The following is an 18,322-nucleotide window of genomic DNA, read 5'->3' on the forward strand; positions in this document are numbered from 1 at the left end:
CTTTACTGGGACTGGGGAAAGTGGGGAAGCCCCAAGTTTGAGGCATTGGTTGCAGGCATCTTAAATTTGAGATGTCCATTCACTACACATCCAAGTGGAAATGTCGGTAGGCAATCGGATATGTGTCTGGAGTCCTAGTACCTTCAGAGACCAGGAACACTGCGTCCCAAGGGGTGTGCTGTCAACTGGATACACTGTGTGTTCCTTCTCTGTCCCCAGACTGCATATCGTGTCACCAAGAACAAGGAAACGTCTCGAGAAAACACATTGATGGGTTTTAAATATTGACGACTCCTTCCCTAGAGCAGTAGTTCTTTGAAACCTGTGCAGTCACTTTTTATGAACTGGATTTTTTTTAGCCTGGAATATACCAGTATCCAGACTGAGACTACATACAAGGTTTCCTCTGAGTGTGAGTGTGTGCACGTGCCTAGGGTCACATTCAAGGAGGGAGGCATTTTTTATTAGAAAATTCATGTTCATGAACAGATTCTTAAAGGGTCCTCTAAGCCAAAAAGTATTTTTAAAATTCAGAATTTCTCCAGCGTGCGTAACATGTATAAAAGAACAGAAATGTTCTTTTATAAAAGGCAGTTTAGTAAAGTGGAACCATCACAAGCTTTGGTGTTTCCAAGGAGGTGCTAGTGGTAAAGAATCTGCCTGCCAATGCAGGAGAGGAAAGAGATGCAGGTTTGATCCTTGGGTTGGGAGGATCCCCTGGAGAAGGAAATGGCACCCCGCTCAAGTGTTCGTGTCTGGAAATCCCATCAACAGAGGAGCCTGGTGGACTACAGTCCATGGGATTGCAAAGAGTCAGATAAGACTGAAGCAGCTTAGCACGTATCCATGCGCATATTGCAAGCTTTGATGCCAGTCCTCCTGGTAGAATCCAGGTAGCGTTAGTTACCATAACAAAGTCTTGGTCTCCATCACGTGAATGGAGAGCATCATAACACTTACCCTGAGAAGCCGCCTCCCCAGAGTCATTTCTTTTCCCCTTCTTACTCACTTTCTCTGGTGATTACAAAAATTAGAAAAGTAAGTTCTAAGTGGAGCTTCAGATAATACTCTCTCTGCATTGTTTTCTAAAAACAAATTAGTTAAATAACAATATTTTCTCATAAGCACTCTGATTTCCCCAGTTTTTATTTATTTTCTCTTTGGCTGTGCTGGGTCTTCATTGCTGCGGTGTTTTCCTCTCATTGTGGCGAGCAGAGGCTGCTCTCTAGTTGTGGTGTGTGGGCTTCTCATTGTGGTGGCTTCTCTTGCTGTGGAGCCTGGGCCGTAGGACACACGGGCTCCCAGGCTCTACAGCACAGATTCAGTAGCTGTGGCACACAGGCTTAGTTGCCTTAATACCTGTAGAATTTTCCCAAGTCAGGGATTGAACCTGTGTCTCTTGCATTGGCAGGTGGATTATTTATCACTGAGCCACCTGGGAAGCCTCTCTCCCTGTTTTGATATTTAGTACATATAAATTAGCAAGAGGGCGGGGGTAAGTTCCAAAGGAAGGACACGGTGGTCAGAGCCAAGAGTGTTTCCAGAGTGGAGACCCCCGGGGGGGGGGGGGCGCTGCAGCGACGCCAGCCACACCTGCTGATGAGTGACTGTCTCCCGCCCGGAGGCTGCATCCTGTCCTTCCCCGAGAAGGGACAGCACGTTCTCAGAGGCTAACACCAAGTCAGACAGACATCACACCCGGAGCCCCAAGCTTCTCATCCGTGGGAAGCAGAGAAGCCTGTCAGAAAAGAACACTTTTCGAATGTCAAATAATTCAGAAAGATTCTTTTTTACTCAGCAATATTCTTAACTGAAAGAAAACATATAGAAAAAATTGTTTACATCTGACTACACAGAACTCCAGTAGTGGAATGATGACTATCCCTTCATGTTTTACTTTATTTTCCAGAGTTTCTCAAGCAAATCACCTTTTTCCATTTGACGATCAGAAAAAGGAAGAAAGGGGTTCTCTTGCCTAGCAGTTCATCACAATCGACAGTGGTGTAAAGCTTGGTTTGAGGAAACCAGGTTGAAGGTACAATTAATTTCTCATTTTGACTTTTTAGGTGACGAATGATAATTTTACTGACCTCCTTAATTAGGAAAACATGCACTAAAAACTAGATTGCTCTTGCATTAACTGCTACAAGTTTCTAATCTGCCAGAGTCTATGCTAATGTGGTTCCCAGGAATGAACATTAAGTCTCATCTGCCATCTGATCAATGCAGGTCCCATTAAGAGCATGGTATGCTGAGATGCGGGCAGTTTGTCTCTGGTTGGTAAGGTCACAGAAGGCAGCCTTTAGTCTGGTCTGAGGCACTGAACTCCTCAGAACAGTTTCTTATTGATCAAAGTCCATCAAACTTGTATTTCAAAACCGAGCCTTTCAGTACCTCTTCCATAGTCTCTTTCCATGTTAAACATCCAAAGTCAGGGGCTCATGCTAACATCTTCCTTTCTCCTGTGGGTTGCATGAAGCTTTGCTATGCCATCTGAATCATCATCTTACTCTAAAAAATAGAGAAAGTCATATACAACACCTTCAGTGAAATATACATCTGTCCCAGATAAAAAATCATGACTGCTCCCCAGGTGAACATGGTCGTCACTTTCTCCATCTGTCCTTCCTATATGCTGTGACGGTCACCTGCTGCTCTTGAGCACCTTCTGTGCTTCGAGCAGGTAGTGGGAAGGCCTAGCCTCGCAGGGGGAGGTTTGTGTGGCCGTGGTTCTCTCTGTGCGGCTTCGCTGCTCTGCTGCCCTGGCTTGGAGAGCCTGTTCTTCTAGGATTGGGTGTGTCTGTGTGTTCTTAAAAATGGTAACTGTAGTTCACACTAGCTTATCTTTTGTTTCAAGATGAGAGATAAAGAGCATGATCACCTTTAAAATAGATTCATGTTGTGGGAAACTGCCATAGAGTGCAGGGAGCTCAGATCAGTGCTCTGTGATAACCTAGAAAGGTAAGATAGTAGGAGGGAGGCTACATGGGTGGGAGGGAGACTCAAGAGGGAGGGGATATGCATATAGCTGTTGTGAATGTGTCTGGTGATGAAAGTAAAATCTGATGCTGTAAAGAACAGTATTACATAGGTACCTGGAATGTTAGGTCCATGAATCAAGGTAAATTGGATGTGGTCAAGTAGGAGATGGCAAGAGTGAACATTGACATCTTAGGAATCAGTGAACTAAAATGGACATGAATGAGGGAATTTAATTCAGATGACCATTATACCTACCACTATGGACAAGAATCCCTTAGAAGAAATGGAGTAGCCCTCATAATCAACACAAGAGTCCAAAATGCAGTACTTGGGTGCAACCTCAAAAATGACAGAATGATCTCTCTTTGTTTCCAAGGCAAACCATTCAACATAACAGTAATCTAAGCCTATGCCCTAACCACTGATGCTGAAGAAGCTGAAGTTGAGTAGTTCTATGGAGACCTACAAGACCTCCTAAAACTAACACCAAAAAAAGATGTCCTATTCATCTTAGGGGATTGGAATGCAAAAATAGGGAGTCAAGAGATACCTGGAGTAACAGTCAAGTTTGGCCTTAAAGTCCAAAATGAAGCAGGGCAAAGGCTGACAGAATTCTGACAAGAGAACGCACTGGTCATGGCAAACACCCTTTTACACCAACACCAGAGATGACTGTACACATGGACATCACCAGATGGTCAATAGCAAAATCAGATTGGTTATATTCTTCGCAGCCAAAGATGGAGAAACTCTATACAGTTAGCACAAACAAGACCTGGAGCTGACTGTGCTTCAGATCATCACCTCCTCATAGCAAAATTCAAGCTTAAACTAAAGCAAGTGGAGAAAACCATTAGGCCATTCAGGTACAACCTAAATCAAATCCCTTATGATTATAAAATGGAGGTGACAAATAGATTCAAGGGATTAGATCTGGTAAACAGTGCCTGAAGAACTATGGACAGAGGTTCATAATATTGTACAGGAGGTACTGACCAAAAGCATCTGAAAGAAAAAGAAATGTAAGAAGTCAAAGTGGTTGTCTGAAGAGGCCTTACAAATAGCTTAGAAAAGAAGAGAAGCCAAAAGCAAGGGAGAAAGGGAAAGGTACACCAAACTAAATGCAGAGTTCCAGAGACTAGCAAGGAGAGACAAGAAGGCCTTCTTCAACGAACAGTGCACAGACATAGAGGAAAGCAACAAAAGGGGAAAGACTAGGGATCTCTTCAAAAAAATTGGAGATATCAAAGGAACATTTCATACAAAGACAGACACAATAAAGGACAGAAATGATAAAGATGTAATAGAAGCAGAAGAGATCAAGAAGAGATGGCAAGAATATACAAAAGAACTGTACAAAAAAGATCTTAGTGACCCGGATAACCAAGAAGGTGTGGTCACTCACCCAGAGCCAGACATTCTGGAGTGTGATATTAAGGGGCTTAAGGAAGTGCTGCTGCTAATAAAGCTAGTGGAAGTGATGGAATTTGAGTTGAGCTGTTTAAAAATCCTAAAAGATGATGCTATTAAAGTGTTGCATGCAATATGTCAGCAAGTTTGGAGAGGTCAGCGGTGGCCATAGGACTGGAAAAGGTCAATATTCATTCCAGTTCCCAAGAAAGGCAGTTACTAAAGAATGTTCAAACTATTGCACAATTGCACTAATTTCACATGCTAGCAAGGTAATGCCCCAAATCCTTCAAGCTAGGCTTCAGGAGTACTTGAATTGAGAACTTCCAGATTTACAAACTGGGTTTAGAAAAGACAGAGGAACCAGAGATCAAATTGCCAACATTTGCTGGATCATAGAGAATGCAAGGGAATTCCAGGAAAACATACACTTCTGTTTCATTGACTACACTAAAGCCTTTGACTGTGTGGGTCATAACCAACTGTGGGAAACTCTTAAAGTGATGGGAATACCAGACAAATTTGCCTGTCTCCTGAAAAACCTGTATGCAGATCAAGAAGCAACAGTTAGAACCTTATATGGAACAACTGACTGGTTCAAAATTCAGAAAGGAGTACATCAACGCTGTATATTGTCATCCTGCTTATTTAACTTATATGCAGAGCACATCATATGGAATGCCAGGCTGGATGAAGCACAAGCTGGAATCAAGATTGCTGGGAGAAATATCAGTAACCTCAGATATGCAGATGCCACCACCCTTATGGCAGAAAGCAAAGAGGAACTAAAGAACCTATTGATGAAGGTGAAAGAGGAGAGTGAAAAAGACAGCTTAAAATTCAATGTTCAAGAAAACTAAGATCATGGCATCCGGTCCCATCACTTCATGGCAAATAGAAGGGGAAAAGGTGGAAGCAGTGACAGATTTCCTCTTCTTGGGCTCTAAAATCACTGTGAATGGTGACTGAAGCCATGAAATTAGAAAATGTTTGCTTCTTGGAAGGAAAGCTATGACAAACCTCGACAGTGTATTAAAAAGCAGAGACATCACTTTGCTGACAAAGGTTCATATAGTCAAAGCTATGGTCTTTCCGGTAGTCATGTACAGATGTGAGAGTTGGACCATAAAGAAGTCAGAGTGCTGAAGAACTGATGCTTTCAAACTGTGGTGTTAGAGAAGACTCCTGAGAGTTCCTTGGACAGCAAGGAGATCAAACCAGTCAACCCTAAAGGAAATCAACCCTGAATACTCATTGGACGGACTGATGCTAAAGCATCAGATATGAAGAGCTGACTATCGGAAAAGACGCTGATGCTGGGGAAGATTGAGGGCAGGAAGAGAAGGAGGAGACAGAGGTTGAGATGGTTGGATGGCATCATGGATTCAATGGATATGAGTTTGGGCAAACTCTGGGGAATTATGAGGGACAGAGAGGCCTGGTATACTTGGTATATGCAGTCCATGGGGTCACCAAGAGTCAGACACAACTTGGAGACTGAACAACAGCAACAGCTGATCTATGCTGTACAGCAGAAACTAACACAACATTGTAAAGCAATTACATCCCAAATGAAAAAAATATATAGATTCATCTTGGAATAATGCCAGATCTAATTAGTTGATGAATCAATCAGGTCCCATTTTCAACACATTGCTTTATTTCCACAATATATCTGTTTGTTTGAAGCGTGAGAGCATTCCTCTCTTTCCTTCCTCCCTCTGATGAGAGCATGTTTCTGTGTCACCAACCACGAAACTTGGTTAACACTGTGTTCTGTTCTTAGAATTAGAAAACCCATTTATGCATTTATTTTTTCTGTTTATTATAAAATTATGAGAAAAATTGGAAAACTGAAGAAAAATAGATAATATGTACTCCTAGCCTACCTCTCAAATTGATGCTGATAACTATTAGTATTTTGACTTAATTTCTACTACTGTTTTATTTTAGGGCATAGATTTTGTTGTGGCTGTTTTTCTCTCTCTTTGTTTTTCACTTTTTAAAATATTTTACTGAGCCGGGTTGTCATTGCAACATGTAGGGTCCAGTTCCCTGACCTAGGGATCAAACCTGGGTCCCCTGTGTTGGGAGCATGGAGTCTTATCCACTGGACCACCAGGGAAGTCCATGTGGTTGTTTCTTATATGGTTGCAGTCATACTATATATACTGTGCATTATTTTACCTTAAAGGTATTTCCATTTTTTTCACAGCACTGTGAAAAAATAATTTTTATGACTGTTAAATAGTGTTCGAGTGACCTACTATAGTTTATATAATTGCTCCATTATTACAGAGCATTAGGATAATTTTCAGGTTTTATATCATAAATGCTGTTGGTCTCAAGAGTTATGTGTTTAAAGATTTCCTTCCAGTTTGGAATGAAATTCTTAGATTTTCTGAAATGGAAAGTGGGATTATTGGCCAAAAAGCTGCTGAAAATGTGAGGATCTTGGTGCCTCTTGTTAAATTCTCATGGAAGGCAGTTAGTAACTCATGTGTGGGCAGCCAGCACACGAGGGAGCCAGTGCTCCTGGAGCCCTAGCCCCTTGGCTGTTCCTCCTCCTCCCCTTCCGGGCATCGGCCAATTTCCCTCCCTTCCCCACCCGCGGGCGGGGTGGTGAGACCCTTGGCTTCCTGCTCCTGCTGCTCTCTCTGCCTTCCTCCTTCCACACAAACTGGAGCTCTAGGGGCCACTCAGCCCACAGGAAAGTGGGGCCCTCCCAGAGGTCAGGCTCCCCTTCTCCAGTGGGCAGCCTGGCTTGGAGTGCTGTCCACCCCTGGGAACCACAGGCACTGTCCCTTCGCTGCTCCCCAGGGTGGTCTCCCAAAATCTGGTCTCCTCTGTAGGCTTTCTTCTCCTTTTGCCCCCACCCCTAGTCCTATCTCCCCAACCTGTCCCCTGAAGCCCAAAGCAGCTGCTTCCTCCCCCAAACGAAGCCCAGGCCTTTGGTTCTTTCTGTCACAGACTTCTCCCAATAGATTTCCATAAGTTGTATTTCTGTTCGCATTTGTTTCTATATATTTTTAAATTTCTCCTTTGGTTTACTTGATGACCAGTTGATTATTCAGCAGTGTTGTTTGATTTTTTGTGTTTATTTTTTCCATTTTAAAAAAGTTTTGTGTAAGTTTTCTGCTGAAAAATCTGCTGGTAGCCTCATGGGGGTTCTCTTGTATGTAACAAGTCATTTTATTCTTGCTGCATTTAGGATGCTTTCTTTATCCTTAAGGGCTTCGCACGTGGCTCAGTGGTAAAGAATCCACCTGCCAATGCAGGAGGCGAGGGTTCGATCCCTGGGTTGGGAAGATCCCCTGGAGAAGGAAATGGCAACCTGCTCCAGTATTCTTGCCCGGGAAAACCCATGGACAGAGGAGCCTGGTGGGCTACAGTCCATGGGGTCACAAAGAGTTGGACATGAGTGAGAGACTAAACAATAACAACAATTGCATCCTCAATTTTTACCACTTTAGTGTTCATGTGCCTTGGGGTGGTCTCTTAGGGTTAATCTTATTCAGAACTCTCTGGGTTTCCTGGACCTAGATGTGTTTCCTTCCTCAGATTAGAGATGTTTTCAGGCACTATTTCTTCTAATAATTTTCCTCTCTTGCTCTTTCTCTTATTCTTTTGGGACCCCTATAATGCAAACGTTATTCTGCTTGATGTTGTCCCTAGGTCCCCTTAAGGTAGCTTTGTTTTTTTCTTAAAACTTTGTTTTTCACTTCGCTGCTCTGTCTGGGTGAGTTCCTCTGGTTTGTCTTCCAGTTTGTTGATTCCCTCCTACCCGCTGTTGAGTCTCTCTGGTGTGTTTTTCAGTTCAGAAACACGACTGTTTGGTTTTTTCTATCTCTTTGTTGAAGTTCTCACTGTGTTTGTTCATCATCCTTGCCCTGAATTCAGCAAGCACTTTCAGGACTATTACTTTGAACTCTTTGTCAGTTAGATTGCTTGTATTTGTTTCATTTAATTATTTTTCTGAGGTTTTTTTGTCTTGTTCTTTTGATTGGAACACATATCCTTATGTTGCCTAGTTCTCTGTTTCTGTGTATTAGATGAATCAGCTCTCTCTTCCGGTCTTGAAGAAGTAGACAGCATAATAGGTTGCCTGTGGGCTCAGAGGCACAGCCCCGCCTGGCCACGAGAGCCCAGGGGCTGCGTGTCCTCCTGTTGTGACAAGGCTGTGCAGGCGGGGGGGCTGGCCCCGGAGTGACTGCGTGGCCCGCCACAGCAGCCGTGGCCATGGGGAGTGTAGTACAGTTTGTAACACATTAATTTGGCCAGTTCTGAGGCCCTTACTAGGAGCTGCTAGTTTCCCTTTCTTGTCCAGTGCCTCAAGCCCACACCCCAACCACCTCCCATATAGAGCTCCAGGCCACCATGCACCTGCCCTTATCACCCCCCTGGTGGGATTTATTTGGAGCCTGTACTAGGTTGCTCACCCTGCCTCACCAGCTCCTTTGCATGGAAACCACAGACCAGGCACCACCCGCTGTTCCCCTCTCCTCTGCCCCCTGCCTGACCCCACTGCTTCTTCTGAGTGGCCCTGCATGGTCTGCTCTCCCCCTGGAACTCAAGTGACAGAGCTGCTGGACTCTTTCTGGTCTCTCCTCTCAGTCTGCTTCTGGCCTTGCCGTGCCTAACTGAGCGGACGTTGTGAAAGGGAGTCCCACGCACTTCCCATTTACCACCGCAGCCCATTCTACGTGCATCTGAGGCTGGGAGATGAGGAAGGAGTCAGTGGCCTGTCCTGGGTCCCCAGTTCAGCCTCGATGCAATTGCTTCTTCATAAAAAGCCCTGCTCTTTCATGCGCTGGTCATTGGAGTTGACTGTCCTCCACCCACCTTGTTGAATCAAGACCTTGAACTATCTGGGCTCTTGGCTTTCTTCTTCACCCCAAGTCCTGCCATAATCCTGGATGACACCAGCACCCACTTGTCTGTCAATTCCACACCCTGGAGTCTTGCTTCCTATCTGTGATTTTATCTTCTTACACCTGTTGCTTTTCACCTCTGTTCATTGTCTACCCCTTGCTTGTCCAGCAACACTTATGTCCTCCACTTCCAAAATCCCAGATCAAAATATGTATCAGTATGTATTGCTGTATAAGAAACTACTCTCAAATTTAGAGGCTTAGAGCAACAGCCTCAAACCTCATGTGTTTTTATCCAGAACATTAAATGACCCTCACTGACTTTAAATAAAAGAAAGTGAAGTCGCTCAGTTGTGTCCAACTCTTTGTGACCCCATGGACTGTAGCCTACCAGGCTCCTCCATCCATGGGATTTTCTAGGCAATAGTACTGGAATGGATTGCCATTTCCTTCTCCGTGGGATCTTCCCGACCCAGTGATCGAACCTGGGTCTCCCGCATTGTAAACAGACGCTTTATCATCTGAGCCACCAGGGAAGTTGAAGTGTCCTCTACTCAGGGCCAGCTCTCATCTGTGAACTGGCAGATCTTTAGTCCATTTGTAAGTGGATTAGCATCTGCACACTTTAAATGCTCACACTTGACAGCATACTTTGACCCACTCATTCTCTCCTGCTCTTCTTTGAGGACATGTGTGATGTCATGGTCTGTACAACAGTATTTATAGTAGCAAACAGTCAGTAACAGCCTAGATCTCCAGGGTATGGACTGGCCAAGTTAATTCATGGAATTTAAAGTGGTCATAGAAAGTGATGTGAATGAAATGTTTCTAATTGCATAGGAAAAACTCTCTGTAGAATGATAATGAAAAGAAATAATAATCATCTGTGTTTACACTATGAATGCATTATTTAAAATGCAGCATCTTTTAAAATTTATCTATTTATTTTTTACCATGCCAGATCTTCATTGCTGTGCAGGCTTTTCTTCAGTTGGTAGTGAGCCGGGGCTCCTCTCTAGCTGTGCGCGGCTTCTCAGTATGGTGGTTCCCTCGCTGTGAGCACAGGCTCCAGCGCACTGGGGCTTCAGTTGCTGCGGCTCCCGGGCTCTCGAGCACAGGCTCAAGAGTTGTGCAGCACAGGCTTAGTTGTTCCGCGGTATGTGGAATCTTCCTGGATCAAGGGTGGAACCTGTGTCCCCTGCATTGGCAGGCAGATTCTTATCCACTGCATCAACAGGGAGGCCCACAGCATCTTTTTTTTTTTTTTTTTTTATGGTGGCAGACTGCACTGTTTTAAGTTGAGTTGATATAAAAGGAAGTAAAGCCTTGATGGGAAGAGATAATTTGGCTTTTTTCTCCATTAGAGGGGAAGGCAGATCTGCCAGGATAATTTGATGTCTAATAGTGGCTTTGAGACTTCACAACCTCATCCCAGCTGACAGCCTCTGCTTCTCCTAGAGTTCTTGTTTTCTCTGCCTTGGAGAGATATGGGGTGGAGACATAGGGTGGGGAGCATCAGACTTGCCTGGGGAGCATTTGCTGCAACAAGCGGGGATATGGGGACAGCTGCCCACAGCTTCAGGGGCAGCTCCCCACGGAGCCTGCCCTGGACCATGCGGCCGGGACTCCCCTGGGAAAGCAAACAGGAAGCAAGAATGTGTCAAAGGGGGAAAGCGGCTGTCGGAGCAGAGAACGATTTAGACGCTGAAAAAAGGCCAGCGTGGAGGCCAGTTGCTGTGCCACAGAAACCCCGGGTCTGCCCTGGCTTGCTGCGGCTGGACACACTCTTTGCTCAGCGCCTGCTATTCTGGGAAGGAATCTGCAGGGAGCTGGCAGGTCTCTAGCCCCAAGGTTTCCTCTGATGGACCGACAAGCAGGTGTTGGAGATGCCTGTATCAGAAATGTCACACACCCAGGGGCTCATCTTCACTTTCTACTAGAGCCTGTGATTGTGTGTAAATGTTTTATGTGTTTCTTCATGATGAAGAGGTCAGTATATTATTGCTGACACTTTTCCATAGGGATACAGAAAAATTGATTAAGCCCATCGTTTATTTATGATTTGTATATTTAATACTGAGGTTATTATTACACAATTCAAACCAAAACAGATTCAGTAGAGAAGAACTCTGTTGGTAATAAAAAGTGTTGACTTTATGATCTTAAGAAAGCATGAGACTATCTTGGTGTTAAAAAAAAAAATTCATCGTGGGACTCCCTGTGAGTCCAGTGGTTAAGACTCTGAGCTTCTGCTGCAACAGGTACAGGTTCAGTCCCTATTCAGGAAACTAAAATGCCACATGCTTCCTGGCAAGATCAAAAAAATTCAATTACATCTGAAAAAGTAAGTCTTGGATTCCTTAGAAAGCCACATGTTAGGTAAACTCCTAAAATAATAATCACAGCATAATCAGAAAAAAAAGTAAAAAGTGAAACAGCATATATTCAACTGCTGCACTCTTGACAAATAATTTTCATGAACTGAGTGACGTCCGTGTGTGTGTGTGTGCTCAGTTGTGTCGGACTCTTTGCGACCCCACGGACTGTAGCCCGCCAGGCTCCTCTGTCCATGGGATTCTCCAGGGAAGAATACTGGAGTGGGTTGGCATTTCCTTCTCCAGGGGATCTTCCCGATCCAGGGATCGAACCTACATCTCCTGCTTGGCAGGTGCATTCTTTACCGCTGCACCATCATTGACCTAATGAATGAAGGGGTGGTAGCCCTCACTGGCTCTCCAGGCACCAGCCCACCTTGGTGTGTTCTCAGCCTGAGAGTGCCCCCTGCCCCCACAGTGGATCCACTCCCTTCATGGCTCCAGGAAGCCCCCACCCCCCGTCACTCCATCCAACGGCAGCTGGTGCATGACTGTCACAGAAATGCACAGCTGTTCTGTTCTGTGCCTGTTTCCATGGCCCCTCTGAAGTCTGCAGTGTCCCATCTCTGAAGGGCCAGGACGTGTGTCTGCCTGGCTCCCTGGGGAGGGGGGCAGCCGCCTGGGATGTGCACATGCTTTGTAGGTGACGTCTTAGCCGTGTCACCTTTCTCCAGGGGCACAGGTGTGACAGCACTGATGGTATCATCTGAGGAGACCCCTTCTTTCACTGAAGTGCTCATCTTGGACCCACGGATGTTGACAAAGAGCCCAATGCGTGTTGGGGTTGGATGCCGCACAGACAGACGGTGCCGGCCCGCCACCCTAGAGTGGGGCTCAGGATCTGATTGGTAAGCTGAGGGCCCCACTGCCGACTAGGAGTGCAGAGACCTGGTGACCGGGCCCCATCCAACGTGTGGACACAACGCTGACAGCTTTTAGTCCTGTTTGGGTTCTGGGGACAACACGATCTGCATCCACTCATTTCACCTGACTGATGGTGGGACTTGCAAGTCACTGTCTCATGGGGGCCCCTGCACCACACGCTGTAAAACTTGCCCCCACTGAGCTCTGTGCGCATTCCATAGGTGCCCTCCCCCACTCCTCCGCTGAAGAGGCCTCCTTTTGTGACTCCTCAGTACCTGACTACCTGCGGTGGCCACGGGCACCCCCGGGCTTGTGACCTCAAGTGCTGCCTTCCTCAGCCCTGCACTCAGGATCCCGGAAAACAGGTGCCCATGACCCTGAGCCTGTGACCCTCTGGACTCTGCCCTCCCCGATTCGGTTGGTGATAGCAGCACCCCACAGTGTGGAACTGGGACCAGGCCTCTTGTGGAGGGCAGGGGTGTGGGGCTGAACCTGGGGCCCTGGCAGGTCCCACCCTCGAGCAGGACTTGTCCTCTCTGCCCCCTGCCCTCAGTCCAGGCCAGATGCTGGGGAGTTGGAGGAGGTACCCCGATCCCAGACCATTCAGCTGCCTGGGGACACCCAGAGATCACCTGAGTGAACAGAAACGGGAGTTGGCAGATTCTATAGATGGAGTTACCACCAGTGTGTGTGCAGGAACTCAGGGATTTGGGGCTACTCTCCCATCTCTCAAACCAAGTGTCCTGGCAGAGGAAGGGGGCCAAGGCTGAACAGCTGGCTGCCCTTCAGGCAGCGGTCTCAGCCCCAAGGCTGGCCGACCAGGGGCCCTGTCTGGGAATCTCCACGTGTGCCTGCCCCTGGCCTGGAAGCCTCTCCCTTTGGGTTGAAGGACTCCAGAGATCTTTGCTTTACAGGTACCCAAACAGAGAGCCAGTAGCAGACTTGTCTACATCTGCTAACCCCCAGACAGCCCTCCTGGGACATGCCTCATCCCCCTGGGAGTCCTAGATGTCATCCAGATGTCACCCACAGCAAGGACTCCTGTCCCATCTCAGAAGACATTGCTAGGCATGAAGGGAGTGCTCGGCGCACCCGCCTTCCACATACACCCCCGGCAGCCGATCTAATTGGTTCAGTTTGGAAGCCAAGGGACTCTTCCAGAGCTCTGATAGAAGTTAAACAGTACCACATGCCACCTTTCCACCTCCTGTGAGTGTCACCATTACTACAGACACCAATCAAGCGAACTTTCTGTCCCTGGGGACTTCACTTCCCCCAACATTCCCACCCCCACCACTCAGACACCCCAACCACTTATAGTGGCCATGAGGATGGGAACCTCTGAGGTTCTCGTTTCCAGTGGCCACCTCCCCACCTGACCCTGTCCCGCCTGGTCAGGGGCCTACTTTGCTTCCTGAGGAGCATTTGTCCTCCTCCCTAAAGATATGAGTCATCACCAAGGTTTAAAAGGATGTCAAAGTATTGTAAGACCTAAAATCCCATGTGTACCCTGTGTGTGCTCAGTCGTGTCTGACTCTTTGCGATCCCGTGGACTGTAGCCTGCCAGGCTCCTCTGTCCATGGAATTCTCCAGACAAGAATATTGAAGTGGGTTATCATGCCCTCCTCCAGAGGATCTTCCCAACCCAGAGACTGAACCTGCATCTCGTGTCTCCTGCATTGGCAGGCAGGTTCTTTACCACTGAGCCACCTGGGAAGCTATAGAGGAGGACAGACGTCCTCTGGTCTCTTAGGGTGTGTGGCTGAGTCTAAGCATTAAACTGACATAAGATGGGTGAGCAGGAGGAAAGCATACACATCTTACTGATATTTGACACATACTTGGGACCTTTCAAAATAGAATGAAGTCCCAAAGAACTGAGCAGAAAATTAAAAAAAAATTTTTTTATTGGAATAGAGTTGATTTACAATGTTGTGTGGTTGTGTGTTTCAGATGTACAGCAAAGTGAATCAGTGTGTGTTTTACATACACATATATTCACTCTTTTTTAGATTCATCAGTGGAAGGAGGCTTATCAAATGGTTGGCAGGTCCCAGAAAGGAAGCACTAATGAGGTTGATTTAACTCAGAAGCAAGAGAAAGCATTGGAGTGTGTTCAGCAGGGTCAGTCAGCCTCCACCTTACACACTCATTGGTGGCCCAGGTAGCAGGAGGCAATGGGGTGGAGAGGCCGCCAGCAGTCTGGCAGGGAAGCACTTGTTTCAGCCATCCAGGTGAGCGTGGTGATGCTCGCGCCAGTCTGTGGAAAACGGGAGCAAGAGGTGCCAGATTCTCTTGGTGCTAGGAGCTCAGGTTCACTGGGATTTGAGTGAAGATGCTCAACGATCTTCACACTTCTAATTTGAGCAGTGATTACACTAATCCCGAGAGAAGAGAGGAAGAGAAATAGATCTAAGGAAGAATACTGTAACTGAAACCCAGGGAGCAGAAGCTCTTAGGAAAGGAGACCCTGGCAGAAATCTTTCACGTGTTTCAGAGAGAAGCCAGCGCACTGTGGGCCAGGGGAGCATCGTCTGGATTTCTCTATCACTGAAGCATCACTGGTGTTTGAAGAGCAGTGCCAAGGACTAAAGGGTTGGTCCCAAGGACTCAGAGGAAGGGGAGGAGGTGCAGACAGTGTGTGTAGACCACAAGGGGGAGCCGTGCCAAAAAGAGGAGGGAGAGAGTGCCGCAGGAGATGAACCTTGGTGGTGTTTTCAATGGAAGTGACCTGAGTCTGCTAGTGGAATGAACAGCAGCGCCTTCCAGTTGACAGGGTCAAGGGGGAGTACAACTGGCTGAGGAAGAAGGAACTGGGAAGTTTGAGGTGGTACCTGGTCCCATCGTAGGGGGCTAGTGTTGGGTCTGGTGGTGCCTGGTGTCTTCTCAGACTCTAAGACCGAGAGGGTGAGCGTTCATCACAAAGTTGAGAGAGAACTGAAAACAGAGATGTCCTCTCATCAGAAAGGACTGCAGAAGAATGTCAAGGGCTGTGGAGTTGTACCATCAGTTCTACCATCATTGTAGAACATGCAGAAGTCTTGTGGGAAAGGCATCAGCTATGTCACAGTTTGATGGGACACGAGCAGGGTAAACTTGCCCTGTGTCCAGACAGAACACTGGGGAAAGTGGATCCAGATCGTCAGCTGCAGGCAAGGTATGGAGGGGAGCCAGCAGCGGACTGGAGAGGTGCTGCCTCGGAGCTCACCCAACAGGACACACTTCTGGGAGGTCCCCAGGGGAGGCAGCTGGAGGGAGGGGCTGACACACAGAGAGGGGTTTGTGATTGTTGACATGCTGGACAGGGTCCAGGTGTGGTCACGGGAGTAGGTTGTTGAAGTGGAGAGCGAGACTAGAGCTTCCGGTGCTGTTGAAATATGCTGGGTGGAAGAGGGGGAGGACTGGGTCAGGGGTTGCTGAGGTTTCACATCCTCAACTCATTAAAAACCCTGAACAGCCACAAAATACCACACATACCCAAACACTTCCCATCTCAACAAGTGAACCGAAGGAGAAACCAGAATGAAATCAGTTGTCCATCAGTGAAAGGCTCTCAGTTGTGGAGCTTGAAGGGTGGATCAGGTCACAGAGAAAACTGTGGGCAGACCTGTAGGCCTGATCCTGGAGCTCGTCCTTGAGGCCCACAGGGAGGTTCTATGCGTGCTGGCCGCTTGGGGAGGGCAGCTGCCTTAGTGAGGGTGGCGGGGGCGGGGGGAGGCAGGCAGGGGGGCACAGTTGGCTCAGGGCAACCCTCCAGGAAGGGAGCTGGTGGCACTAAGACCTCATCCTCATTCCCCTCAGGTCTCTTGCCCAGGCTCTCATTCAGCCAAATCCGATGGACCCAGAGAACCCCGGAACCCTTTTGAAGTAGCCTCTGTGGCTCAGTTTCCCAGGGCAGAGAGAGCAGGTTGGAAAATAGACATTTATAGGGCAAATGAAGGGTACTGAGAACGTTTTTACAGCAGAGTGAGAGTATTTATTCAGAGAGGCTTACAGCATTATAGAAGAATTCTTCCGCTCTAAGGGGCTTTCAGCTTGAAGGGGAAATGATGATAAGCCTGTGTTTCGCTTAACTTTTCCTGTGTGAACTAGGAGCCACCAAGCAGGCTGTATTTTTGATTTGTTTGAAGCTGACTTCTTGTGTTTATTTCTGCTCAATCTGTATACACTGCATCTTGAAGGCCTTGAATATTCACATTTGGAAAACATCCAACAGCTTTGTCTTTGCACTCCAGGGCCTTGAACTGTACTCTTGTCTCCAAGCTCTGAAATGGAGTGACATGGGGGACCTCAGCTTCCCCAGCTTCTGTAAGGGTAAAGCTGGAGGTCTTTGGAGACTGATGGTTCTTCTGGCAGAGTCAGGGAAGAGTGCCATGTGCACAGACTGTAAGGCCACCATTCAGCTGTGTTATCTGACTGTGTGTGGTCAGTCCCTCAGTCATGTCCGACTGTTTGCAACTCCATAGACTGTAGCCCGCCAGGTTCCTCTGCCCATGTGATTTCCCAGGCAAGAATACTGGAGTGGGTTGCCACGCCCTCCTCCAGGGGATCTTCCCAGTCCAGGGATCAAACCCCTGTCTCTTGTGCCTCCTGTATTGGCAGGTGGATTCTTCACCACTGCGCCACCTGGGAAATCAATAATAAATAGAATTCTCTAGGCAAGAAAACTGGAGTCAGTAGCCATTCCCTTTTCCAGGGGATCTTCCTGACTCTGGGATCGAACTCAGGTCTCTTGTGCCTCCTACACTGTAGGCAGGTTCTTTACCATCTGAGCCACCAAACCAAATGGGCAAGGGAATTGTAAAAAATTATCTAATAACTGTGATAGTGAGTCATTTCCAGTTGATTGCCAAGTGTCAGTGTAATCTGTTTAAAGGAAACCAGTGTGAGATGAAGTATTTCCTGCCATATCATAGACAAGGATGTCACAGCCTTCAGCTGTTTTGGCCCTCCAAATGTGAATTTCTGAGCCCCGAGGGTGGCCAGGAAGAACAATGCGTGCTATCTGGCAGCCATGGAGCTGCCACCACTCCCTATGGTGAACAAGGAACTAAGGATGTGAATAATCACATCACAGGGCAGTGGCCCCAGATAGCTGAGATGCATATGAAAGGGATGATTTCAGTGAGCCCAGACTCTTGCATCTTCCCATACACAGAAAAGTGCAATTCCTTAATGAGATATCTCGTCTTCCCTCAGTTCAGTTCGGTTCAGTCATTCAGTCATGTCTGACTCTTTGCAACCGCATGGACTACAGCACGTGTTCCCTGATTAGCAATAATCTTTTGATTTTCAGATTACCTGCCCCTTGTTGCAAGCTTCTACATTACCTGACTTCCCACCCTCCCCTCCTCTCCCTGTCTCCTCAGAGCAGTTCTCTCAGGGTCACTTGAGAGGCTGTCTCCCGGGCTTGATGCCCTAAAAATTCCCACCAAATGAAACATAACTCTCACCATGTTTAGTTTTTAACTAAAACCGTGTCCTGTGATGTGATTATTCACATCCTTATTTCCTTGCTCACCATAGGGAGTGGTGGCAGCTCCATGGCTGCCAGATAGCAGGTATTGCTGTTCCTGGGCACTCTCGGGGATCAGAAATTCACATTTGGAGGGCAAAATTAGAGGAAAACTTATATTTTATAAGTTGACACCACTTTTGAGAATCTTCCCTAAATCTAGTTCCATTTGCTTTATCGGGTCAAAGGACGTTCATGCATTCGGCATAGAAGCAGTGTCTCCACAATGCCAGGCACTGTGGGTGTGGGAATGCCCAGGTGTGAGCCACAGAATCACTGGGCAAAAGGGATCAGACAGCTGAGCA

At 47.0% G+C, this 18,322-nt stretch overlaps 2 protein-coding genes across 49 annotated transcripts in view; both read left to right on the top strand.

Annotated features, from left to right (window-relative positions):
* LOC145505566 (liprin-alpha-1-like) overlaps positions 1-18,322 on the top strand; it is a 488,322-nt gene that overhangs the window by 328,706 nt on the left and 141,294 nt on the right.
* LOC145504994 (olfactory receptor 4A47-like) overlaps positions 1-18,322 on the top strand; it is a 114,244-nt gene that overhangs the window by 36,700 nt on the left and 59,222 nt on the right. For 19 of the 49 annotated variants that reach the window (XR_014052736.1, XR_014052751.1, XR_014052832.1 and 16 more), the window contains 2 exons: positions 1,910-2,035; positions 12,313-12,486. The gene's annotated coding sequence lies outside the window, so the exon portion shown is untranslated. Of the gene's footprint in view, positions 1-1,909; positions 2,036-12,312; positions 12,487-12,723; positions 12,868-13,416; positions 13,712-18,322 lie in introns of all 49 variants that reach the window. The other 30 variants (XR_014052824.1, XR_014052826.1, XR_014052807.1 and 27 more) reach the window with 3 other exon arrangements.

Source organism: Giraffa tippelskirchi, chromosome 1 (genome assembly GCF_054371585.1).
Source record: "Giraffa tippelskirchi isolate mGirTip1 chromosome 1, T2T-mGirTip1v1.2.pri, whole genome shotgun sequence".
NCBI classification, from domain to species: Eukaryota; Metazoa; Chordata; class Mammalia; order Artiodactyla; family Giraffidae; genus Giraffa; species Giraffa tippelskirchi.